The following is a 7,051-nucleotide window of genomic DNA, read 5'->3' on the forward strand; positions in this document are numbered from 1 at the left end:
TGCGGGTGAAGCTGACGGCCCCACGAAGAGGGGCAGGCGAGCATGGTCAGGGGCTGCAGTGCAGGCCCCGCGAGCAGGAACTCCACACGCCCCTGTTGAATCTGTCACATCCTGAGAAGCAGGACAGCAGACTAATTAAAGCAGGCCTCTGCTAGCACAGCGCTGATGAAGACAAACTGGGAGCGGGCGCTCACAGGCGCTTGTCAGCAGCTCCACATGGGTGGGCCGCCCAGGAAAGGCCCTGCCATCAATGCTTGAGCTCCCGTTCTGACTGGGTCCCCGGCCTGGAATATGGAATGAAAGGGGCAGAAGGAAGCATCTCCCTCCTGCCCCATCTCCAGCCACTTGACACCCCCAGGCCTACCTCAGTGTTCCCCTCCTGCTCCCCAAGCAGTACCTGAGGGTGACCCTCGTCACCAGAGCAAGTCCTCCACTTAGATGAACCCTAAGGCCTCGTCAGGGGGTGGGGGGACTGCATCTCACTGCAACTTACATTTGCGTCTTTCTCATTTTGATGGAAGCTAAGCCTGTTTTGATGGTTCATTTCACATCTTGGTCCATTTTTTCTCTTGGGTGGTTGGCCTTTTTCTTACTGATTTGTAAGAATTCGTTACATGTAACAAAAAGCGGCCTTCTGTGAGATGAGTTGCCTGTATTTCCACAGTTTGTGTTTCTTTTTCTTTTGTTTTCCCCATGGATGAATCTGCCTTTTATTTTTATGAGGTTGAATATACCCATCTTTTATTTTATGACTTCTGGGTTTTGCATAATTCTTTGAATAATTCAAGGATATGGATTTTTTTTTATTCTTCTAGTAGTTTTATGGTTTCACTTTCACTTCTAAAGCTTTGGTCCATTGGAATTTACTTCAGTGTCAAGGAGTGAGGTAGGGATCCAAAGCTGCCCCCGAATGTCTGTTTAGTTGTACCAAGACCATGTACTTATAACATATTTCGTATTTATTGAATAATCCATTTTTTTCATCCTGGATTTCATCTGCACCCTTCTCATATTTGTATTGGTATCTCTTTCTGGATTTTCTTTCCCATCATCTGATCGCCTTCAGGCTGTGTTATTATTATGGTTCTAGAGTATATTTTAGGATCGCATACGGCCAGTCTCCCCTGTTTGCTCATTAAAAATATTTTTTCCTGTGTTTTTTTGCTTGCTTATTCTTTCCTGTGAACCTGAGAACTGCTTCGGAAGGGCCTCTTGATTCACTCAGAGAACTAGCGGTCACGGCTTCCAGGAGGCCCGAGGGGCGCCCTGGGCCCAGCGCCGGCTTCGTCTCCTTCTGTGTGCCCCGCCCGCTCTCCCCGCCGCCCCGCCTCCGTAGGGTGCAGTGTGCGGGCGCGGCGCTGTCCAGGGTTCTGGGCTGTGGTTCTGCCCCTTGGCCTCGGAAGGCCCGTATCCCAAAGGAATGGCCCGGGCAGAGGATCTTCTCCATGGTGTCCTCACCTGCCTGTGGGAAGGGAGGTAGTCCTGGCCTAGCCGTGAGGCTCTGTGCGCCCAGGTGTGGGCCCTTGTGTTCACACGCCCCTGAGCAGAGCCAGACTGATGGAGAGGCCTAGTGACCAGAGCAGGTGGACAGCGCCAGGCAGGGATGTCTGAGAGAGAAGCTAGGACCAGGGCAGGTGGCTATGGCTACTCTGCTGACCCCTCATTTCAGGGGAAGCCCGTAGGCAGATGGAAGGCAGCAGCCCGTGCCCGCTGGTGCTCAGGCAGAACTTGACTGTGCTCAGCAAGAACCCGGAGGCCAGAGCCCATTGCCCGGAACCTGGCCGTCCGGCAGAGCCTCCCAGAAACCTAATCCTCAGGCCAATCAAGTGTGGCCTTTAGAAGCCTGTGTTCCAGAACACGGGAAGCCCAGGGCTCTGCACCAGGTATCCCCTTCCCTGTTCTTGGCTCCGCCCCTAGGGCCCAGGTATTTCCAGTGGCCCACCTGAGAGAGACTTACCTGGGAGAGACAGGTCACCTGGCTTGAAAGGGCTGCAGCTAGATGGGGGGGCATGGGCACTGAGCAGGGCCTCTCTGGTGGACAGACCCCAGATGTCCTGATGTAGAGAGAAGTGCCCCTGCGGCAAGCAGCAAACCTCGGCCAGCCTGGACTGTCAGCAGGAATCCTTGCTGAAAATACCCCAGTCTCAGAGGCCCGCCTGCCACTGCAGCCACCTCAGAGCCCCCTTCTCAGGCCAGGCACCGCAAACGTGCCCTTTAACCTCCTGCAAGAGGCTGGTAGCTAAGCCCATTGAAAGGATGAGAACACTTGGACCCTGTGCCTAGTAAGCCCCAGCCCAGACCCCCAGGGTCCAGCACCGGCCGCAGAGACCTGTCTCACCTCAGGGCTGGCCCGTGCCCTGCTCCCTGCCTGTCACCATGGGCGGTGCTCAGAACAAGGCTCAGTCCAGGATAAGTTCAGGCATGGCTTTCTGACCCATGGCTTTTGGGGTACAGAACCACTTTCTGGGCCTGGAGGGGAAGTCCAAGACCTTGGGCTGAGCCTCCCCAGCAGAATGGGGTCACTAAGCCATGCCAGGTGGGCTTGTCTCAATAACCAGCCCCATTGGTGCGTCAGTCCCTGTGGGCTTCTGGATGACCACATGGCATGGACACACCTTTGTTTTGGGCTCACCACCTGAGTGACCCAGGACAAAGCCATCCTCCCAGGGGCTTGGTTTCCCTGCCTGCTCTCTGCGAGGATGAGGGGAGTGGGAGTCCAGCAAAGGTATGAGGGTGTCTGGTCTCCCACAAGTTTTGTTGAATGACTAAACAACAGAGCAAGAGAGTGGATGAAGGCAAGGAGGGGAGGAAGGCACAGGGGTCCTCCTTAGTGCGCTTTGGTGGTGGCTCTGAGCATCAAGGCAGGCTGGCCCTTTTCTGCCCTCAGCCTTTCCAACTGGCAAATGGAGCAAATCTCATGCCTTATGGATGAGCCCCGGCAGCCCAGAGAAGAGGCCTGGCAACCATAAGACTGGGCACTGAGCCTGAGGTGGCCCAGCATGAGCCCCTTTACTGTGGGCACAGAATGTTTCTGTGATGCCTGCCCTGCCCTCCACCCCAGCTGGCAGCCATGGCCACACCCAGGCCTGCCTTTCCCACCCCACTGGGCACTCATGGGTGCCTCTCCCCGACCCGGTTTTGACCGTCTGCTAGGCTCCTGGTGTGAACAGCGGCTCCCAATTTAGCCGTCACTGCTGGGTGGGTGGCTCAGGAAAGAGCTGCGTTCCCTGCAGGGCTGGGGGAGGGGCATGAACCAAGCGATGACGCCTTGGGGCCCGGCCTGGGGACCCTGCCTTCCCGATCTCTGCTTCTGCACCAGACTTTTGGCTCTCAGGTGGTGAAGTGTCCTACCCATCCCTGGCCCTGGCCCACGCCGGTCCCCAGACAGAGGCCACCAACCTGGAAACATCCACTGGGAGATGACCCTGAGCCCACGCTCCCAGTGACCAGTAGGGCCCCCAGGGTCTCACCCTTCCTCTGAGAGCTGGGAGAAGGGGCAGATCTTGCCTTGGGAGCCAGGCGCCGGTCTGCATGTCTCACTCGGCCTGAGTCTATTCCCTTCTCCAGGCTCTGGCTTCCATCTCCAAGGCCAGCCACAGGGACTCTGGCGCAGGGAGGGGGTGCAGTGAGAGCAACCACCGTGCAACGCACAGGTCCCGTGAGCACACCTCGCTGGCGATCCCAGCAGCCCCCTGGAGGGAGAGGTGTGAGTGCCTGGGGATGGCGCCTAGCACAGCGGAGTCCAGGAGGCCACCCTACAGGAGGCAGCCCCTGTTTGGTGAGGAGGTTGGAGGTATTTGGAGATGGGCAGGCGCAGCAGGATTCCTGAGGATACTGTCAGGGGCTGGGCTCTCAACCCCTTCCCTGAGCTGGCCCCAGTTGCCACTGTATGTGTCTCTGATGAATAAGAGGTGAGGAAGCAGGTCAGTCATGGCTTAATATGTGTGGAAGTTGGTCAGAGAGACTCCTAGAGCGTGTGGGGCTGATGACAAAAGGCCAAGACACCCTCTCTGGCCTAGGGCTGGGGATGGTGGGGGGCTTCTGGAGGAAACAGTGGCGGTGGGCAGACGTGGTCCTGGGAGGAGCTGCTGGGATATGGGTCTACCTAAACCCTCTTGACCTCCATTTTTCTATCTTTAAAATGGGTAGTGATGGTGGTGTCTACACCACAAGACAGAGTGAAACAATGTGCTTAGCAGGTCTGGAACAGAGTCCTCTCGGGCCTTGGGCAGGCAGCCACCCTCCATGGTGAAAGCAGATGGCAGGCTGGCGCCCCCCAGCTCCCTGGCACTGGGAACACATTCCCCGCCCACTCAGAGTGCCGAGTAGGGTCACATTGGAGCCACACTCCGGCAGTAGGCACTGCATGACTTTGAGCTTCCTTCCGGGCCTCTCCTTGCACTGTCCTGGGGTGGCCCAGAACATGGGCAGCAGACACCATGTCCCCTGCTTCTCTACCCCTCCCTGGGAGGGTGTAAGGGACTGGATGTCTGAGGATATCCCACCAGGTTGCCTGAGGAAAGCTATGGAAACAAGCCCCTGGGAATCCGGGGAAGAAGCAACCTTTTAAGGAGATTGAACATGTCCCATTAGGCCAGACCAGACACAGCCACATCCCTTCATCCAAGACGGATTCTATAAGAGGACTGGAGGTTTGAGTGAAAATCCCACATGGCCCTGTTAGGGCCCACGTGGCCCGCTCAGAGGACAGGAGGTGGACAAAGGAGGGATGGTGACTGACTGATCCATTCCAGGAGCATTAGTGTCTGCCTGCACTGAGCTCAGAGAGGCCAAGGGGCTGGGCAGAGGTCACACAGCTGGCAGGTCCTCTCATGCCTGACAGGCTGATAGTGGAGGCTGGTCTCCAGGACTGGGAGGAAAGGCAGCCCTGTGGCAGTATCGAACTTCTCTGGAGGGGTGTGGTGGGCTGCATGGGCTGGCAGAAGGCCATAGCCTTCTGTGTGTGCTGCATCTGGGGGAGGCGATTTCAGCAGAAGGCCTGCCCACCAGGGGGTGACGGGTCTGTTTGGTCTCGAGGGCAGAGCTCTCCACAGTCTCCAGACCACGCCCACCCCTGATCCCGAGGGCCATCGTCCAGAAGGCCCAGGGCACTCAGATCAGTGTGGCCCAAATGACCTGTCATCTCTACCCCTCTGTTGGGTCCTCTGGGAACTGACTGGTACAGGCTGTGTTAAAGGCGGACTGTGCAGCCAGGCTCTTCCCACAGCATCTCCAGCTCCTCCTACGGGGGTTGGCCCATAGGGCTGGCTGTGCCCTTTGACCAGAGGCCAAAGCCCCTGCCAAGCCCTCACCATTGGCCCCTCATCGGCTGTCATCTGTCCTTCCTTGGGCCCTGGGGGATGATGGCTCCACAGCTGCCCCTTGGGAACTGTGGTCATTCATGGTGTCCCACACCTGCCCACACCCTGAGAAATGTGCTTTTCAAAGCCCTCCCCAGGTCTCCAGCCTGAGAAGCAAACTGTATCCTGCTGGAGGCCGACTGACCAGCCCCCCAGCCCTGCTCAGCCCCTACCACGACCCCCCTCAGCGCTGGCCCACCTGCCAGGCTTCCAAAGAGGAGGGTGCTGGCCAAGGTGCTGATGGGGAGTACCGGAAACCTGTCCCACAGCCCACAGTGGTCTGCCTGCAGGCCTCAAACCCACACCTGCCACACAGACCTGTGGGGAGGTTGGGGGCCCAGGCCCAGCCCAGAACAGTTAGGAACAGCAGGCTTGGCGGCTGGTGGAGAGGGTGCCAGGGCCAGAAACTGCCATGCTGCGACACCGGCTCCCCATTCCTTCCCATGTGCACCTGTGCCCCAGAATGACTGGCTGCAGGGGCCCCAGGAAGAGGGTGTTGAACTTACAGGGAGGGAGGGCCACAAACTTCAGCAGTGGTGGGCCAGCCTGATGTCCTGAATCATTACAGCCACCCAGGAGCATGGGACCTTGGTCCACACTAGCTCTGACCTCAGACCGGTGGCCAGCACCACATGACTCGTCATCTGGTCTAGAGAGACCCTGTGGGGAGAATTCTCCCTTATCTGGGAGCTGCTGCCGGCAAGACACCCTGGAGGGAGGTGCTGGCTTAGGGCACAAGCCTCAGCCTCTTGCGAGCTCTGTGGGCTCAGCCTCAGGCTCCCCACCTATATGATGGGGGCGCACCCCCCCCATGTTCCTGTGGGGAGGACTCACTGGGAGCACTCAGTGACCAGCACTCACCCAGCGGATGGTGGTGGATGCACAGCTGGACTAGGAGCCGGGATGGGTCTGAGTTCCACCTCACCCCCCCGTGTGCCTGGAAGTTGAATGCACTCCACAAGGCTGGGATGAGGGCAAAAGGTGTGGTCAGGGTCACAGTGCAGCATCCAGAGTGGTCTGCACAGTGTGGCCTGCACACCAGGTCAAAGAGCCAGCCCGGCATGGGCACAGCCATTGGTCCCCACCCCAGGAGGCTGTCTGTGACTCTGTGTGCAGCTGGGAGCACTAGACTCAGAGGGGTGGCTCGCTTTTCCTGGGCAAGGGTGGCAGCTGTGCTCTGCTGATCCCTCCCAGTGCCACCTCTGCAGTCAGGAGGCTTGGTCCTGTCAGAGGTAACGCTCCGGCCACAGGGAGGGGTCCAGAGCCTGCCCTGGGCACAGGTCTTGCAGACTGGAACCAGCTCCACTAGCCAGTCCCCCATTTATGTGGTCCTCTTACTGCAGGGTGGGCTCGAAGGGGCTCAGGCCCGGCTGGTGGGCTCCCAGAACTCCTCCATGTGTGGGGACACTGGTCTGGCAGCTGGCTGGAGACTCCAGGATACACTCAGGAGCTTATCTGTGAGGCCAGGCAGATCCCTGGAGCAGGGGAAGGAGGTGGGAAGAGTGCAAAGGTGCAGGTGGGGAAGGGGCTGGGTCGCTGGGTTCTCTGGCTCTAGAGCCTGGGCCGGCTTTGTGGCGAGTGAGGGATACTAAGCAGGGGGCCAAGAAGGCGGGCTTGGAGACCCTATTACACAGGAAGGAGCAGGTGGGGGGGCACCTGCGGTGTTAGGGGCAGGGCTGTGCTTGTGTCCC

Source organism: Manis pentadactyla, chromosome 14 (genome assembly GCF_030020395.1).
Source record: "Manis pentadactyla isolate mManPen7 chromosome 14, mManPen7.hap1, whole genome shotgun sequence".
In the NCBI taxonomy this organism is placed as follows: domain Eukaryota; kingdom Metazoa; phylum Chordata; class Mammalia; order Pholidota; family Manidae; genus Manis; species Manis pentadactyla.